This window comes from Anolis sagrei, chromosome 3 (assembly GCF_037176765.1).
Source record: "Anolis sagrei isolate rAnoSag1 chromosome 3, rAnoSag1.mat, whole genome shotgun sequence".
Taxonomy (NCBI): domain Eukaryota; kingdom Metazoa; phylum Chordata; class Lepidosauria; order Squamata; family Dactyloidae; genus Anolis; species Anolis sagrei.
In genome coordinates, this window is record NC_090023.1 from 208,783,129 (window position 1) to 208,799,323 (window position 16,195).

Here is a 16,195-nt window from a genome sequence, read left to right on the forward strand (position 1 = left end):
ACTTAGGCAGAAAAAATGAAATGCAAAGATACAGAATGGGGAATGCCTGGCTTGAGAGTAGTATGTGTGAAAAAGATCTTGGAGTCCTCATGGACAACAAGTTAAACATGAGCCAACAATGTGATGTGGCGGCAGAAAAAGCCAATGGGATTTTGGCCTGCATCAATAGGAGCATAGTGTCTAGATCTAGGGAAGTAATGCTACCCTTCTATTCCACCTTGGTTAGACCACACCTGGAATATTGTGTCCAATTCTGGGCACCACAATTCAAGAGAGATGTTGACAAGCTGAAATGTGTCCAGAGGAGGGCGACTAAAATGATCAAGGGTCTGGAGAACAAGCCCTATGAGGAGCTGCTTAGGAGCTGGGCATGTTTAGCCTGCAGAAGAGAGGCTGAGAGGAGATATGTTAGCCATGTATAAATATGTGAGAGGAAGTCACAGGGACGAGGGAACAAGCTTGTTTTCTGCTTCCCTGGAGACTAGGACGCAGAACAATGGCTTCAAACTACAAGAAAGGAGATTCCATCTGAACAATAGGAAGAACTTCCTGACTGTGAGAGCTGTTCAGCCGTGGAACTCTCTGCCTCAGAATATGGTGGAGGATCCTTCTTTGGAAGCTTTTAAACAGAGGCTGGATGGCCATCTGTTGGGGGGTGCTTTGAATGCAATTTTCCTGCTTCTTGGCAAGGGGTTGGACTGGATGATTCCCTATGATTCTATGATTCTATGCTGTCATCTCAGCATACTAAAACCCCATAATTCCATAGAATTCAACCATAGCAATTAAAGTGGAATCGTTGAACTACAATTAGGTTGTGTAAAAAGATCTCAGAACCTGGAAGTAATGCTATACAGTAATAATGGTACTTATAATATATTAGTTCTTGGAGTAATAAAGGGCAAAACTTTTTTTTCTAAACAACAAGAATGACTGGTAACATCATGATTTTGAAAACAATCACCAACAAGTAATATTAGCTCTTGCTGTTTTCTAAAAAAAATGGAAGCTTAATACACTTTTTGTCCATTTAAAGCTTGTATCTTTTTCTTTCCTTCTTTTAAATTTTGTTATCTACCTTTTAAAGTCTCTCTAAAGAGTGGCACGAAGGAAGAGAGGATGAAGAAAGCCATTTGACATTGTAGGTAGCTCAATACTTTAGTTTGCAGTTTGCTTTACCTTGCTTTTGTTTTATTAAACCTCAGCCCTGATACCAGGAGTTGTTGAACATAACACCCATGCCCAGCTCTGCTGAACTGTCTTTGGCATGGCTGAACTGTGTGGCCAGTCCCCTGCTGCAGTGGTGGCATAAGGCAGCTGGTTCCTGTGGCATCATATGGTTTTATGGAAGGGCTGCAAGTATGGGACTTGGCTTCTTTTTTAAATGAATAGTGTCATTTATGTATAAATCTTTATGTATACTGCAAGAGATTGTATTATGTTTGCACAAAGGAATTTGGCAAAGAGTGTTGTTCCTTCATTCAGTCACTTCAGCCTCTTCGTGACCTCATGGACCAACCCACACCAGAGCTCCCTGTCGGCCGTCACCACCCCCAGCTCCTTCAAGGTCAAGCCAGTCACTTCAAGGATACCATCCATCCATCTTGCCCTTGGTCAGCCCTCTTCCTTTTTCCTTCCATTTTCTCCAACATCATTATCTTCTCTAAGCTTTCCTGTCTTCTCATTATGTGGTCAAAATACTTCAACTTTGCATCTAATATCCTTCCCTCCAATGAGCAGTCAGGCTTTATTTCCTGAAGTATGGACTGGTTGGATCTACTCACGGTCCAAGGCACCCTCAGAACTTTCCTCCAACACCACAGTTCAAAAGCATCTATCTTCCTTCACTCAGCCTTTCTTATGGTCCAGCTCTCACATCCATAGCTTAGAATGGGGAATACCATTGCTTTTACTATGTGCATCTTCATTGCCAGTGTGATGTCTCTAATCTTCACTATTTTATCAATATTGGACATTGCTCTCCTCCCAAGAAGTAAGTGTTTCCTGATTTCCTGGCTGCAGTCTGCGTCTGCAGTAATCTTGGCACCTAGAAATACAAAGTCTGTCACAACCTCCATGTTTTCTCCCTCTATGTGTAAGTTGTCAATCAGTCTGGTTGCCATGATCTTGGTTTTTTTTTATGTTTAACTACAATCCAACTTTTGCACTTTCTTCTTTCACCTTGTTTAGAATGCTCCTCAGCTCCTCCGTGCTTTCAGCCATCAAAGTGGTAGCATCTGCATATCTAAGGTTGTGAATGTTTCTTCCTGCAATTTTTACCCCAGCCTTGCATTCATCAAGCCCCGCACATCGCATGATGTGTTCTGTATACAAGTTGAATAGGTTAGGTGAGAGTATACAAACCTGCCATATGCCTTTCCCAACCTTGAACCAGTCTGTGGTTCTATGGTCAGTTCTTACTGTTCCTACTTGGTACTTATACAGGTTCCTCAGGAGAGAAACAAGGTGATTTGGTAAGCCCATGCCACCAAGAACTTGCCACAAATTATTATGATCCACACAGTCAAAGGCTTTAGAATAGACAATAAAACAGAAATAGATGTTTTTCTAAAACTCCCTGCCTTTCTCCATTATCTAGTGGATATTGGCAATTTGGTCTCTCATTCCTCTGCCTTTTCTAAACCCAGCTTGTACATCTGGCAACTCTCGCTCCATGAACTGCTGGAGTCTTTCTTGCCCGATCTTGAGCATTACCTTACTAGCATGAGAAATAAGTGCCACTGTACGAAAGTCTGAGCATTCTTTAGCATTTCCCTATTTTGGTATGGGGATATAAGTTGATTTTTTCCAGACTGATGGCCATTTTTGTGTTTTCCATATTTGCTGGCATATGCCATGCATCACCTTTACAGCATCATCTTTCAAGATTTTAAACAGTTCAGCTGGGATCCCAGCATCTCCTGCTGCCTTGTTGTTAGCAATACTTCTTAAGGCCCATTCAACCTCACTCCTCAGGATGTCTGGTTCTAATTCACTCACCACACCATCAAAACTATCCTCGATATTATTATCCTTACTATACAGAGTACTGCAGCCTTTATTTTATGAAGCAACCTTTCTTGCCCTGCTAGAACATAATAACCTGCACTACTGCTAGTTGTAGAAAAAAAACAGCAAATAATTGTTTCATCTCACTTCTGGGAAAGAGTAGTTAACACCTTCCGCCATTGTTTATTTAAGGACTTCTGTGAACAATCCTGATAAGCACAAGACATCTTTGCAGCAGAATAAAAAAAAACCCTAAAGTAATCACTAAAAGAAGCTAATTTTCAAAGGCAGATCAAAAAGCTAATGAATACCAAGCAAACACTTTGCTGTTGAAATCAGACAAGATGTGTGACACAAATGTGCAACAAATAAGTTATGATGCTTACACATTCAGATGAATATTCTAACTTCTAAAAATAATGTTTGGATTCAGTACCATTTTGAATGGGACTTCTATGATATACTTCAAAGTATGAAACAAACGTAGATTAATGATAGTTGTGTTAGGAATATATTCATTACTGTAAGGTAAGAAAAATGTAAAGAAATCTGCAAATCATAAGAAGATGGGGGAATTTGAGCTACTTCTGCACTAAAATGGAGTATATTCCTCTAGGAAATGATTTTGAAGAAATATCTTGCAGACTTGATTTGAAAGTGGCTTAGTTTTAAAGATTTCAAATGACCTGACACCTTACAATGCTTTGTTAACCTTTAAAGAAACAACACAAGTTACAAAATATCAGGTGTCAGAAATATGAATATTTTTAGACATTTCATCTTTGCAGACGTCTGTTGCTTGACACTGTTGAAGTGAAAGGCAAAGATAGAGTTTCTAAATGCAATGTCATACTTAATATAGAGGTGCCCATTATCTAAAATAATTCAGATAATGCAGAACTGTAAGTTTGGCTCCTCACTATTTTTTCAGATTTCTGAATTGCCTGATGCTGTGGAAAAGGTCCAGAATTTACACTGATATAGCTTTATGATATTCATGGGATTGCTATAAATTGACAGGTGACCTGAAGGCGTGTATACACACACACACACACACACACATTTTAGACACTAATTTAGCCAAATACAGCTTTAGATGTTTCAGCTCTAGAGAATCTCTTTCATATTTCCACACAAGTTACTAGTTTTCTAATTGTTGCCAATGCCAAGCATTTACGAGAACTTCTGTAATTCTACAGTTATGCTCTGAAAATGGAAGCTTTTTGTATTTATTCTACTATTGACATTTTCCTATTGACATGCTCCTCTCAGAAAACAACTACATGCTCCCAGGCTTATGAAGAATCAAATGTTTAATATCTGGCTTTACCACATAAGGAATGGCCTATGGGTAGGTCTTTTAACAATGGATATGGGTTTTAATCTATTGTTCTGGCTTTTAAACTTGCTTTTTACTGTGGTTGTGATATGTGTTTTATTGATTCATTTTTTTATGTTTAGTTATGATTAATTGTTTATATTATTATTTGCATTTTTAATTTATTATGTATTTGTGTGGTACCGAATGGTTGCTGTCCATGTTGTGAGCTGCCCCGAGTCCCCATGGGGAGATGGGACAGGTTGCAAATGAAGTTGATTGATTGACAGCTAGCAAGTCAGCATTATTTGTGGACAAGGACTCTGAGAGACCAGGCCTTGAATGTTCTGTCCTGGAAATGTACTATGTGACTTTTGTCTAAGGACCTCATCACATGACTTTTTTTATTTGGTGGTGGTAGCTGAATTTTTAGGGTTAGCCACAGAACCCAATGGCTCCCATCACACCCTAGATAACTCCTTCCAGGACGCAGGCCCGTACCAGGATTTCGTTTCGGGGGGGGGGGGCTGAATTTTTTTCAGGGGGGGGGTTTGGGGGGCTGAGTTTCAGGGGGGGGGGGCTGAGTCTGAGTGAAAGAGGGTCTAGCCTAGCAAACCTTTTGTATCATTACCCCAATACCCCCATGCATATGGGATATATTGAGTATGGTGATCAGATCATGATATGAATAAATATAACAGTTTAAATAATGCACCAGTAAGGCCTTTTCGCGAACCACCATGAGAATTTTTTTGGGGGGGGGCTGAAGCCCCTCAAGCCCCCCCCCCCCCCCGGCTACATGCCCGCCAGGACGGTTCCATGGCAACAGCAGATAATGGCAGGCTCCCCATCTTTCCATAAGGAAATATGAGTCAAGCCGCCAAAAAAGGTTTCCCCCATGTGATAAGGAATGTGCAAAGCCATGATGGAATGGAACATGGGACAACAGATCCCCACACCCCCTGCGTGACTGCCAACAGGATATGGCAATCTGGAATATTTCCAGCACTTTCTCAGCCCTAGGAGAAGGCAATGACAAATCCCTTATCATAGCTTGCCAGTAAAACTCTATGATAGATTTGCCATACATTGGAATTACCTTGAATGATAGATTGGCATATGTCTGAGTTAACAGCAAAAGCAAAAAAAAAAAAAAAATGGTTATAGAATGTATATAAAAATGACAGGTTTAGAACATAGAATATAAGCAAATGTTGTACACTAGGCTAGAATCACGACGCCTGTTGCTAAAAACAAGAAATCTGTCAAATGGAGTACTAATTGAACAGTAGATTTTGAAAAAGAATAGATGGCATTAAATCAATGATAATAGCTTTCACAACCTGCCTTGGGTCCCTGTATTGGGAAAAGTCATATGACTTTGCAGGATAGAAATTCATTAACAACAACAAACCAGAGAAGTTTCATTATAAGAACTTGGGCACCCTTCTTTTATAAGCCCAATAAATAAATATGTTGTGAGAGAGGAATCGTTCTTCTTATTTTTCCCTTCTTTCCAAAAAGTGTTATAAAAACTGGTATACTACAGGAGAGGAGACAAACCATGCCAGAAACTTTCCTTGTTATATAATTCATGAACTAGATCTGTAAGGAGTAATCCATGGCAGTGAGTGGATATGCAAAAAAAAAAAAAAAAAAAACCCTGCATAGCTACATACTAGAAAATTCTCCCAACACTTAGCAAAGAAGACTATTTAAAACAATATTAGAAAGGTTAGTCTCTTGATCCCACAGAGAAAATAAATAAGCCAGAGAGAGAAAAAGGAAATAAATTATATGAGCTACACAGAAAATGCCAGATATGGGGAAATGGCAAATCACTTTCATACATTTTTAATAAACAAAACAAAAAAATTATTATCATATATGGACTCATAAACTGTGGGACCTAATTATATAAGCATTGCTTATAAACATTGAGTGGCATTTGGTCTCTCTCTTACCTTTCTTCTAATTAATTTTTGCTCTATGTTTGCATCCCCAATATTACTTTCAGAATCTCTCTCTCTCTCTCTCTCTCTCTCTATATATATATATGTATAATGCATTATTTTCCCACAAAATATGACCTTTAAATGAAAGCCTACAAGACCTGTGATTTTCATCTTGGCAACTGTAAAAATAATTTACACTGAATAAGTTCAGCATTCTTTAATAGAATCCATTAAAGTTAAAATAGCATAAAATCAATATTCTTTTGATATCACACAAAACAGTATTTTTCTAACTGCAGAGACATTATGCTATAGGAAACAGGAAGATAAACAGTGGATCTTGAAACAGATGGAGTGCTTCTTCGGCTGCAGCCAAGATCTATTTGGGCTAGTTGCCCTGTGGTCAAATGACTCCCACTGGCCCACATACAAGTTTTTGGCAGATACATTGTTGCCTATGATATCAGTCTACCTGTTTTATGCTTACAAGAAGATAAAACCACATAGAAATTCAGAAGTTGAAAGGTCTAAATCCAATTAAACAAAAAAATCCCACTAGTTCTTGTGCAAAGCAGTCATGTAACCTCCTTTACAATAAGCACCATTTGAGAGATAACAATCTTGCACAAGCATTGAAAATGTGTTATCATTATACAGCAAACTTGTATTGGCAGAACACAAATGGCTCCAAATAAAAGTATCCTCTTTACTGATATCACCAAACTATAAGACTTGTGAGTATATGATATGAAAGGCCTTTCAAAATCAACATTGTCCAGTACCAGAAATACCAACAAATATAATGCAAAGTACAATGCCATTATTTTATTTCTCCTTTTCTTATTATCGTTTTGAAAGAGGCTTTATGGTATGGATAATGACATTGCTCGACCTGCTATCATGGAAACAGGTACTATTGGTTTAAATTCTGCTGGTAAACATTTTTTTAAAATACATCATTTAAAGATTGAAAAAAGTATTTATGGAGATACACACACACACATGCAAACACTGTGAAACATGGTTGCCCATGGCTTGAAAGAAAAGTGTGTTATCTGATTTGCAGGCCTGGCGGACAAATGGAGAAGCGGACATTGTAGCGCTCATATAATCAAAAGCTGAAAAGCATGCTGAGCCTCCCTATATTATCCCACGCTGTTTCCTTTATTCAAACCTATATATAGCAGGCTGTTCATATAAGATAGATAGCTCTCCATGGTTTTTTTGCAGGAGCCGGTGCCATCAAATTTTGTCATTTTATTGCTGCAACATTTCCCTACCAGCCTGGCAGCACTTCTCTCAAGTGATTTTAGCTACGCTCCTTTATTGGTCTTGTGAGTTTGCAAAATAGTTCTCTGTGTCTCGTGCTGACTCTTAACTGCTCTATGGAATCTATTTACCTCTTTCTAAAATCAAGATGATGAGGTGATGAGGGTGTCATAAAGGTTAATTTTATTGAATTTATCTGTATGCTGACCTTATTATTAAAATCCAGCTGTGGCAACACTTCAGCTCACTTCTTCTGCGTGGTACTGTGAAATCCACACCTGTGGTATTTCCCTGCGTCCACGCAGCTGACTCGGATCTTTCTTGAAAGCTTTTCCTAATTAGGGACTCCAGCCCCGCCCATCTACTCCTAATAAAGCCAGGCAGCGGGGCTTGGAGCCTTAATTCCTTTTGTCCGCGAAAGCAACAACTCGGTGTTCTCTCCTAAAACAACTATTGGTTTGACTTTAGGACTCCAGTTTGACTACTCTAACAGACAGCAATTCCAACTTTTGTTCTGGGACCTTTGTTTATCCTATTTAGGCTAGTGGGAGGACAAACCCACTCCCTCCCTCTAAAAAAAAATAATGCCGTGTCCTCTGAGGCGCAGGCTTTTTTGCCTTTGGCAATGGGCAGTAACTTACCTTCTTTTTCTTCTGTTCCCCTCGCTCAGAAAGCAGGAGGGAAGAAGATTTTTACCAGCCTACCACCCCTTCCAGACCCAGGAACTGGTAGAGTTTGGGGCAACAAACTGCCACTGTGGCTTTGTGCCAATAACTTTGTTTTGGGTTGCAGCCACGCCTCTCAGCTGTCTCTGTTTTTTTAAGGACAGCTTGCTCTCACTGCCCGTGCTTTCTCTGCCCCATTTACCCCAGCAGGCAGAGGGCGCTGCAACGATCCCTGCCATGCTTTTGCCCCCCTCAGGGGAGGGGAGGCTCAAGGCAGCCACGCCACCTGTGTGAGTGATGGCTAGCCAAGGCTTGCCTCCACGCCCATGGCATATAACGCCTTGGAGGGGCCTTTGGGTTGCAACAATTCCTGCCATGTTTTTGCCCCCCTCAGGGGAGGGGAGGCTCAAGGCAGCCACGCCACCTGTGTGAGTGATGGCTAGCCAAGGCTTTGCCTCCACGCCCATGGCATATAACGCCTTGGAGGGGCCTTTGGGTTGCAACAATTCCTGCCATGTTTTTGCCCCCCTCAGGGGAGGGGAGGCTCAAGGCAGCCACGCCACCTGTGTGAGTGATGGCTAGCCAAGGCTTTGCCTCCACGCCCATGGCATATAACGCCTTGGAGGGGCCTTCGGGTTGCAACAATTCCTGCCATGTTTTTGCCCCCCTCAGGGGAGGGGAGGCTCAAGGCAGCCACGCCACCTGTGTGAGTGATGGCTGCCAAGGCTTTGGGTCTAAGCCCATGGAATATAACTCCTTGGAGGGGCCTTCGGGCTACTATCCTCCCTCTGCGTCATGCTGCCTGGGAGCTTCAGTGACGGCTCAGAATGTAAGTACTGTGTCTTTTGGACCCCATCTCCACTTGGCCCATGCCTCAACAGGTAGGTTGCTACTCTTTTGCATAGGCAAACTGCACCCTCCTTTCCTTTTCAAGGATTTGTAGTCCCTTCTTTTGGTTTTCAGGAGTTTATTAAAACTTTTTCCTAAGCTCATTCTGGTGCTTCCTTCAGCTGCAACCAGTCAATGAGTCTGATGTAGATTCTGACTCCTATGAGTAGCAGATTTCTCCTACTCTTGAGGAGGACTTTTCCATCCCAGCTTCCTTAGGGGATGTGTTACCTAATTTTTCCTCCTTGATTGCTTAGAGGATCTGCTTTTCTCAGTTGAGCAACAGCAGAAACAAGCTCCAAGTACAGTTCTCCCAGTTCTCCCAGCACTTCCATATTCGCTTAAGCTTGGAGAAAAACAAAGGGCAACTCCTGTATCTGTGTCTGGAATTTCTAAGTTTGTAACTGCACTTTACTGCATACGCACCTTTTCAGCAGAGTGGTTAGTTAAGCCTACTAAACTGAACTTTATTGTGGTCAAAGTTGTTTAATCCACTGTGATAAGAAGATCCACCCCACTGCTAGCCTACTTACTTGCATGATTCATTACCATGCTTGTCTGGCAGCCTCTCAGGTGCTCTTGTGGCATAGCTCAGCACCTTATTTGGATCTTCTTCCCCTACAACATCAACAGATCCCAAGGGCTTTCTGTCAGTAGTATCTCACCTTAGCTTCTCATCACAACGCTACGGCTAAGCACAGCACCGATACAGTACTAAGGTGTTTGCTGCTGTTGCAGCAGCCATCCACCAGCATGTGTAGATCCTCTACCCTCTCCAAAGTAGGCAGAGCAATGGCAGGATAACTGCCCATGGCAGAACATAGCCTGCTTCTAAGTTTGGCTTTTTACCACAATCTAGCCTAGATTGTGGTGGCCAGCCCTTCAGCTTAATTATCCAGGGGTGACAACAAACTAAAGGGAAAGAAGAAGATCAGGGCCAATAGTTTTTTCGCATGCATTTTCTCTTCTTTAATAGCCTCCAACCCTTCAGCTCCAGTTTTTGGAGCTCCACCTCATCATTTTTAGGTGCATGGCATTAGATCTCTTCTCACTCATGGGTGTTGGAGATTACAGAGCATGTTTATGCAATTGAATTTTTCAAACTGTCCCCAGTAGGGACTCTACGGGCCACTCCTCCTCCTGTGTTATAGCAGGAGGTAATTACTTGTTTCAAAGGAGCAGTAGCTTCTTTACATCTTTCTATGTTTCCTTCTTTTTCCTTTTCCCCAGCTGTTTTTTGGTTTCCAATAAAGGCAGTGGGCTTTGGCCAGGTTTGGACCTTACAGGATTTTATGCATATATTGCATATTGCAAATTTCAGGTATTGTCATTACCAACCATCCTCCCTCTGTTATCCAGCAAGACATGGTTCAGTAGCATTGATTTGAAGGATGCCTTTTTTCATGTGGTATTAGACCACAAGACGGTAGATTTTTGTCACTTTTTACTAGCAGTCAGGTTTTTTCATTTCAAGTTCTTCATTCTGGTATCTCCATAGCTCCACAGGTGTTACTAAGGAGATGGCTGTATGCCAGCTCATCCCTGGGTGCACGGGGTAGTAGTTTCCCCCTATATTTATGGCTGGTTGCTGGTGCACAGTCCTGTGAGTATCTACAGAGGAACATTCACTTTACTCTCTTTATAGCAGACGCTTGGTCTTTTTATCAACAAGGTAAAATCTCTTCTTCAGCCTATCCAAACAACCAATTCATGGGGCCTGTATTGGACTCTTGGCATGCAAGAGCCTACTTGCTAGAAGACAGGTTTCTGAATCTGCATTCATTAGCTCTTTGAGTCTGGCAGAAGCCATACATCCATGCCAAGGATGTCCAGTGCTTTTTGGGACATGGCATTCACCACAGCTGCCACTCCTTTCTCCTGTTTGCACCTTCGGCCTCTCCAGAATTGGTTTCTTCGGGCACTTCATCCCATGCAGGATGAGCCCAATGAATGTGTCATTGTCCCTCTAGCCATCCACAGGTCTCTCAACTAGTGGACTCATCGCTCCAATCTCTGTGTGGGCGATGTTAGCAACCGACACTTCCCTCTCAGTGTGGTGAGCTCACCTCAAGGGTCACACCATCCATGGTCCTTAGGCGGCCATAGAGGGCATGGAGCACATCAACTATTTGGAGTTACTCGCAGTACAAATGGCACTGCACCTTATCTCTCATTTGCTCATGGACAGTATTGTCCACCTTACTACCACCACCACGATTGTGATTTGCTTGCCCTCATCATCAGAATCGGGGACTGGTATACCATAACCATCAGTGCCATTCATCAAGAACTCTCTTGCTGGCTCCCTCAGTCAGACAGTTTATACTGACCACTAATGGTCCCTTCATCCTTCCCAGGCATGGGAACTCTTTGTCAGATGGCACTCCCCTTCTGGACTTGTTTGCCTCTCCCGCCAACATGAAGTGCCAATTCTTTGGAGCACGTCTTGCCTCCACCAGACAGGCTGTTGGGAGATGCCTTCCTCCTGGATTGGACATCCACCCTCCTGTACATCTTTCCACTATTGCCAGTGCTGTCCAGCGTGGTCTCTCGTCTTCAAGCAGAGCAGGTAGATTGCATTCTCATCACGCCATGGTGGCCCCGCCAGCCATGGTTTGTCATTCTGCTCCAACTTGCAGGCAGCTGTTACATTCAGTTGCCACTCGGACCAGACTTGCTGGCTATGAGCAACAGCCCAGTCCCGTACTCCCAGGTCACTCAGTTCCGGTTGACGGCATGGCAGCTCCAGCCTCAGCCCTCTCTCAACCAGTAAAGGGCATTTTGGACCTTGCCCTGAGCCCTGCCACTAAACATTGTTACATTTGTAAGTGGTGTCATTTTTGCATTTTTTCACAAAAGCAAGGGGTTCAGCCTCTGTCTGCTTCCACTTCCCTCCTCCTGGATTTTTTGATCTCTCTGTCAGATTCAGGACTCTCATTATCATTCTTGAAGGTCAATCTGGCAAATATAGATTCGTTTAGAAGCGAGCATTCTCTTCCCTCTCCTTTATCCGATCCTTTTGTAAAGAGATTTCTGCAAGGCTTTAGAAATTTCTGGCCCCAAGTAGGCCTGTGCCCCCCTTGGAGGTTGGAGGTTGTTCTTTTCGCCCTTGCGAAACCACCATTTGAGCCAATGGTCACTTCTGACATGTTCCATCTATCATGGAAAACGGCATTTTTAGTGCCTATTACTTTTGCTTGTCGCGCTAGCGAGCTTATGGCTCTTGAGTCGATAGTCCTTACCTGAAATTTCATAAGGATGTCATGCTGGGCACAGACATTCCCTTCTTACCTAAGTCAGCATCATAGTTTTATATGTCTCAGGACATTGTCCTTCCAACCTTATTTCCAAATCCTTCTACTCCCCTGGAGCAGTCTTTGCACCTTCTTGATGTGCGGAGGGCTCTTGCTTTTTATGTCCACCGCACAGCTCCATTACGGAAGTCCCTACGACTTTTTGTTAAGTACCGTAGGGATACTGTGGGCCTTCCTGTTTCTACCCAGAGGTGGCGACCTGGATAGTTGCAGCTATCCGGCTAGTTTGCGAAATGGCAGGACTGGACTTACCTGTTCAGATCCATGCTCATTCCACTAGAGCATTGGCACCCTCCATGGTTTTTTTGCACAGTGTGCCTCTGCATGATATCTGTCGAGTGGCCATATGGTCAACACCGCATACTTTTGTCTCCCATTATAAATTGGATTTAGCTGCCAAGAAGGAGACAGCTTTTGGGAGAGCGGTACTTTTTTCTGCACTAGCATGACACCCGCCATCCGTGGGACTGCTCGCTAGTCTACCACAGGTGTGGATTTCACAGTACCACGCAGAAGAAAGTAAGGTTGCTTACCTGTAATCATGTTTCTTCTAGTGGTAACTGTGAAATTCACACAACCCGCCCATCCTCCCCACATTTTGTCATGCCTTTTATCTCCGACTGTCTTTCGCAGTACAGAATTAAGGCTCCAAGCCCCGCTGCCTGGCTTTATTAGGAGTAGATGGGCGGGGCTGGAGTCCCTAATTAGGAAAAGCTTTCAAGAAAGATCCGAGTCAGCTGCGTGGACGCAGGGAAATACCACAGGTGTGAATTTCACAGTTACCACTAGAAGAAACATGATTACAGGTAAGCAACCTTACTTTCTTTTCCCACTTTTCTTTCTCTTTCTCTCGCTTTCTCAGCTAGAAATGCAATTTAATTTCTATATGACCTCAAGGAAAAGAAAACTACAACTATGAAATATATCTGAAGCACAATGGATTATGAGCACAAAAGCTGAATTTGTTCTTGGTTTCATTTTGCTTTCTATTGTACCAAATGTGTGTGTGTTGTGGGGGGAAACTTTCCTTTATATTTGGGGTGAACAATATGTGGCCTTCAAAATGTTCTCAGATGGCAATTTTCATCATCCCACATCTTTAGTTCTTCAAGATGGGACTTATAAACACACACTATACAAAACAACTAGTATAGCAAATTGCATTATACTCCTTGTGACACATATTTGTTCAAATCACAAAACCGAACACACAACAAACCTTTTCTTAAATCGATGTATAGAAAAACTTCCAGCAATGGAACTCTCTACCCTGAAGTGTGGTGGAGGCATCTTCTATGGAGGTGTTTAAACAGAGGCTGGATGGCCATCTGTTGGGGTGCTTTGATTTTCCTGCTTCTTGGCACGGGGTTGGACTGGATGGCCCACGAGGTCTCTTCCAACTATGATTCTATGATTCTATGAATGCTTTGTCTAATCTTTCTTCCACATCATCACTGTTAAGGGGGAGGACTGGATTTCCCTTCCTTCCTCTTGCAGACAGAGATTCTCTGAATTTGTGGTATGCACACTGCACTGCTCTTCTTGCTCTTTCCCTCTCTGCTACCCTTTGATTTAAGTACACTTGTGCTACAGTTTATGCCCAGCCGGGCAGTTCAAAGACTTTATTTACAAGTTTCTCAGGTTACAGCAGGAGATTGAGGATGAAAGAGAAAGTCTTCCCCTATGTCGCTGGCTTACGTACAGAATCCCTTATCTCCATTCCACAACTCTGGATATGACATAACCCTTGACCAAAAGGTGACTTAGCCTGGAATGTCTGAACTTTCACCCTGGCTTCATCTTAACCCTTTGATGACTTGGTGCTCCTAATAATACATGCCTTGAGGATATATTTTTTCCTAATACACATAACTCTACCATTTCATCAACAATCACCCTATCATCATCATTTTATCATCTTCAGTACCCAGTAGCTAAAGTTAAGCAAGAAAACTCTTAAAGACCTGGTAGAACGCCTCACATAACTTTCTTCATGCATATTCTTCATTTATACAAAAAGAAAAATTAATAGCATGTGCACAAATCGTTTTAGTGAGGGGTTGGAAAGATACAACAAAATAGACATTGACTAATTGGTATAACCATATAGTTAATATGTTAAATGTGGAAATAACAAATTGCAAATTGAATAATATAGATAAAATTGAAAAGGTTACAATAACTAAGAGGATGTGGGACCCGTTAGGAATTATTTAGAGAATGTGCTAAGATGTGGAGTAGAAAAATTAAGACTGAGATTGATATTCCAAATGTAACGTCTGTAGTTTGATGTATAAGTTGCATGTAAAAGGAGGGGAGGAGGGGAGTGGGAAAAAACCAATAAAACAACAAGAAAAAGAAAAGAAAAAAAGTTCTACCAAAACTTTGAATTTTCCTGCAAATTTGAGTTTCACTTTAGACAAAATCTGACAAAGTTCCTGACATAAACAGGAATGAACACACACTTTAAAATGATTTTTGGTCAACATTTTTCACTTACTAGTCAGTCCAATTACCCAAAATATCATAGAAATGGATCCACCTCCTGCATCTATTTCTATATGTAGGTCACTTCTGTGTGCATAGCCCATAGTTGCTTTGCTATAATGTGCATTGTCTTTCTATGACTGGAGGTCTTGTGTTATGTGCATAACATCTATGGAGAAATTGTCACAAGGCTGTTTCCTCCTGTAATATTTTTCAAAGCACAATCCACAAACTGCCATACCGTTCATTATTGCAGTCTTCCGAGTTCCTTCTGCGTGCATTTCCCTTCCTGTGCCAGTCAAATTCCCATGGCAATGCTGTTACATAGTGCTGTTTCTATGGTGACCTGGCACAGGAAGAGAAACATAACCAGAAGGAACTTGGAAAGCTGTAGAAGAGAGAAACTGACAGCTTCAAGGTATTTCTGCTCCTTGGGTGGGAGGTGCAACCTACTCTTACCAAAGCAGAGATAGCAGATCAGTCTGGATATATGGCATGTGCTCTCTGATCCCTAACATAGATATATTTGCAAAGCAATACATGCTGAGCATCCCTTGTCTGGAAATCTGAAATCCTCCAGGCTTTGCCCATATGGATGGGGAGATATTGATACTTTTGCTTTATGATGGTTCAGTGTACTCAAACCTTCATGCCCCAAATTGTCCCCCCCCCCCTAATATTGTATACTTACCTTCAGGTTATGTGTGTATGGTGCACAGGAAACATAAGTAAAATTGGTGCTTAGACTTGGGTTCCATCACCAAGGTCTGTCATTGTATACATATATGCAAAAACAGGTAGGCTCCAAGTATTTTGAATAAGGGAGACTCCACTTGTACCCTGATTTGAGGAAAGATCTGCTCTCTCTTTAATTCATGCAGAGTGTTGATTGATGTTCTTCCAGATCATGGTCATCTCCTTCCATGGCATGGGCCCTACCTTTCTATTGTGTGATCTGATGAAACCTCCCTCTTCTCTCCTTCCCTTTCCATCACTCTCCATTGTCCTGGCTACCTGCCCCAAGTAACAAGTAGGAACAGTTTCACTGACAGAAACTGCCACAACAGGGTGAGGGACGGGAATGCCATTCCATGTCCCAGGCCATTCAAGTGCAGGAAACACAAGACTGCAGACTGGACAGTTGCAGGCAGTTTTGTTTGGGAAATCGCCAAATTGTCTCCATAGGCTCCAAGTTAGGGGACAGTCTAAGAAAATATCACATTAGAGTTCTAAAGCACAGGTCTGTGTTTCCCTATTGCCCAGTTTGCTCTTGCAGAATTCTTACAAATG

General features: G+C 42.1%; 1 long non-coding RNA gene across 1 annotated transcript in view; it reads right to left on the bottom strand.

Moving 5' to 3' along the window:
- The window catches only part of LOC132769887 (uncharacterized), a 41,405-nt gene extending 26,196 nt beyond the window's left edge, over window positions 1–15,209 (bottom strand). Inside the window, exon 1 of the long non-coding RNA XR_009630934.2 lies at window positions 15,147–15,209. This is a non-coding gene — a long non-coding RNA (uncharacterized lncRNA). The remainder of the gene's footprint in view (window positions 1–15,146) is intronic.
- Between the last annotated feature and the right edge of the window lie 986 nt (window positions 15,210–16,195).